Source organism: Fukomys damarensis, unplaced genomic scaffold (genome assembly GCF_012274545.1).
Source record: "Fukomys damarensis isolate Sample0158 unplaced genomic scaffold, DMR_v1.0_HiC HiC_scaffold_15, whole genome shotgun sequence".
NCBI classification, from domain to species: Eukaryota; Metazoa; Chordata; class Mammalia; order Rodentia; family Bathyergidae; genus Fukomys; species Fukomys damarensis.
The window spans coordinates 22,154,865-22,157,831 of record NW_022900927.1 but is presented as its reverse complement, the minus strand read 5'-3'; positions in this window follow the sequence as shown (position 1 = coordinate 22,157,831).

Sequence of the window (2,967 nt, the reverse complement as noted above, 5' to 3'; positions counted from 1 at the left end):
GCTGACCTCAAACCTGCAAGGGTCCTTCTGCCTTAGCCTTCTGGGTGCTGGGTTTACAGGCATGTGCCACCATGCCCTCCAAGCCCATTCGGTGCCTCTCTTTACCTGTCTCCCCCCACTTCCTGTCTTCAACTTGCTTCCCCAGGAAATAAAGTAAACTTTATTTTTTAACTTCTTCTATTCAGAATTAGCTAGAATACCTAAGGAGGCTGCCATTTTATTTTCTCATCCATAGAGCCCTGTCACTACAGGATGGCCTAGACCTGACATCAGCCTGAGGAGTGGGAGATGCAAGAAGGACAGTCAACACTGAGTTCTCTGCCACCCTGTTCTCTCTTTCATGGATGTCCACACTTAACACTGTAGGGTTTACTTCTTTTCCAACTTTTTTTGGGCACAAATTTGCTCTGCAGAGCCGGTTTCTTTTCCTAACTTTAGTAAATATAAAAACTTTGCTGCTGTTTGCACTTGTCTTGACTAATTCTTTGTTCAGGACAGAAAGAACCTAGAAACTACCTCTAGAAGGAGACTCCAGCACCTCAAAACCCAGTAATATTATCATTTGATTCTAGGAATTGTTAAATTTATTACTTGATTTCTTCTGTGATCCACTGAGTGTTCAGGAGTGTGTTATTTAATGTCTAGGTTTTTGTAAAATTTCTATGGTTTCTTTTACAATTGCTTTGTAGTTCAGTGCATGATGACCTGATAGTATATATGGGGTGATTTTGATTCTTTGTATTTATTTAGCAGGCTTTATGGACTAACATATGGTCTGTTTTGGAAAAAGTCTATGTGCTGCTGAGAAGAATGTGCATTCTGTTGTAATATTGTAGAACACTCTGTAGATATGTCTATTAAGCCCATTTGTTTGAAGGTGTGGTTTTGCTCTGATATTTCTTTTCCTTTTTGTTTAGTTGATCTACTTGTGAAAGTAGGGTATTGAGGTCATTCATTATAATTTTGTTGGTGTTTATTTGATCTTTTATATCCAGAAGTGTTTGTTTTATGAGTGGGATGCACCACTATTTGCATATCTATTTACAATTGTTATCTCTTGTTGAATTTTTCTTTTAACTAATACATAGTGACCTTCCTTGCCTCTTCTGATCAGTTTTAATTTGAAGTTTACTTTGAAAATAAAATTGTTACACCTGCTTGCTTCCAGAGATCTACTGTATGGAATACTGTTTTCCATCCTTTGATTTTTAGCCTATCAATTTCTTTCTGGATTAGACAAGTTTCTTGAATGCAGCACATCTTTGGGTTTTGTTTTGTCATCTAGTCTGCTAATCTGTGTATTTTAAGTGGGTAGTTTAGTCCATTTACATTGAGAGTTATTACTGAAAGATGTTGACTATTCATGTCATTGTGTTCTTTTTCTGCTGTTGACTCCTTTATTTTTCTTTTTTTCTGTTTCATTTTTGTTTTTTGAGACAAGGTCTCACTATGTAGTTGAGACTGACCTGGAACTCACTATGTAGCTCAGGCTGGTCTCCAACTCACAGTGATCCTCCTGCCCCAGCCTTCCAAGTTCTGGGATTACAGGCATGTGCCACCACACCTGGCTCTATTTTTCTCTTTTTCTATACTTACCCAGCTTGATGTATTTATTCCATTTGACTTTTTGGATTTGTTAGCTTTATTTTCTCAGTCTATGACATTCAGTATTTTTTGGAGTCCTGGTTTGATTTCATGAATTTCTCAAGATCTTCTTCCTCATGTAATGTACTTATTTCTCCATCAATTTGAAAGATAGGATGTATTATTTTGGGTTGAGAGTTGTTTTCTTTTATGACTTGAAACACTTCACTCTAAGATCTGCTAGCCTTTAAAGTTAGTGCTGAGGCCGGCCCGATCCACCATGGGAAGGAGAACCACACCTGCTCCCGGCCCAGCAGCCATCGCTCAAGCACTAGGAAGGTAGGCCGGGCCCCAATCCAAGGCAGGAAGGAGAACCACGCCTGCTCCCGACCCAGCAGCCATTGCTCAAGCACCGGGAAGGTAGGCCTGGCCCTATCCACCGTGGGAAGGAGAACCACGCCTGCTCCCGACCCAGCAGCCATTGCTCAAGCACCGGGAAGGTAGCTGCGTGAGTGCCCCTGAACCCCCATAATTCCCCCCCTGGCACTCTCAGACCTCCTGACTGTGCAAGTCTTTGGACCCACTCTACAAAGACAGAGGTGGTCATCAAGGGTATTTTTCTGAGTTCCCAACTTTGAACATCTTTAAAGAAAGGGCATGGGAAACCTGTAATAGAACGTTGCGGAGTTCAACAATTCAGAAGGATGGGGAACTCAATCTGGGCCTTGCAGCCCAAGGTCAGTCAGCATCATGGGGTTCAGCAATCAGCTAACTGAGATCAGGGGTCTTGCATCCTCACTCTGTCTGAGCCATTAAATGGCAAATATACTATACTGAAAAGTTTGTTCACTGAAGACATGTTCTGGACTGCTTCTTGATTTCAATTTAATTCAAATGATTTAAGGGTGATAGACTAGTGACTTCCACAGGTGGTCACTGTCCAAGTTGTGCTTGATCTTAATGTGTTGCTGATTGTATCAGTTGGGGTAAAGCATTGCCGTTGATTTGATGAGCTGTTTTCTCTGATGTTATGAAGATGAGAATGTCTGTGGGTCGTTAGAGACACAGAAGCTAGGGTGCAACTATAACAGGAAGATTTGGGTGATAATCCAGAGATTAAACCAAGGACAGTCCGACAACAAAAATTAAAATGAGAAAACACTTAAGCAAGACACAAGGACAGACTTCCAGTTCACCAATGGCAAACAGTAGGGCAAATGAGGATGAAAAGGCCGATAGTGAACCACCAGGACACCCTGAACTCAAAGCACAGGAAGTAACAAAACAGATCAATCAGGCTCTAGAAAAATTCAAAACAGAAATAATTTCCCAGATAACCATAGAGATAGTGAGCAAAATGGAAGTCATGATTCGAGACTGTAG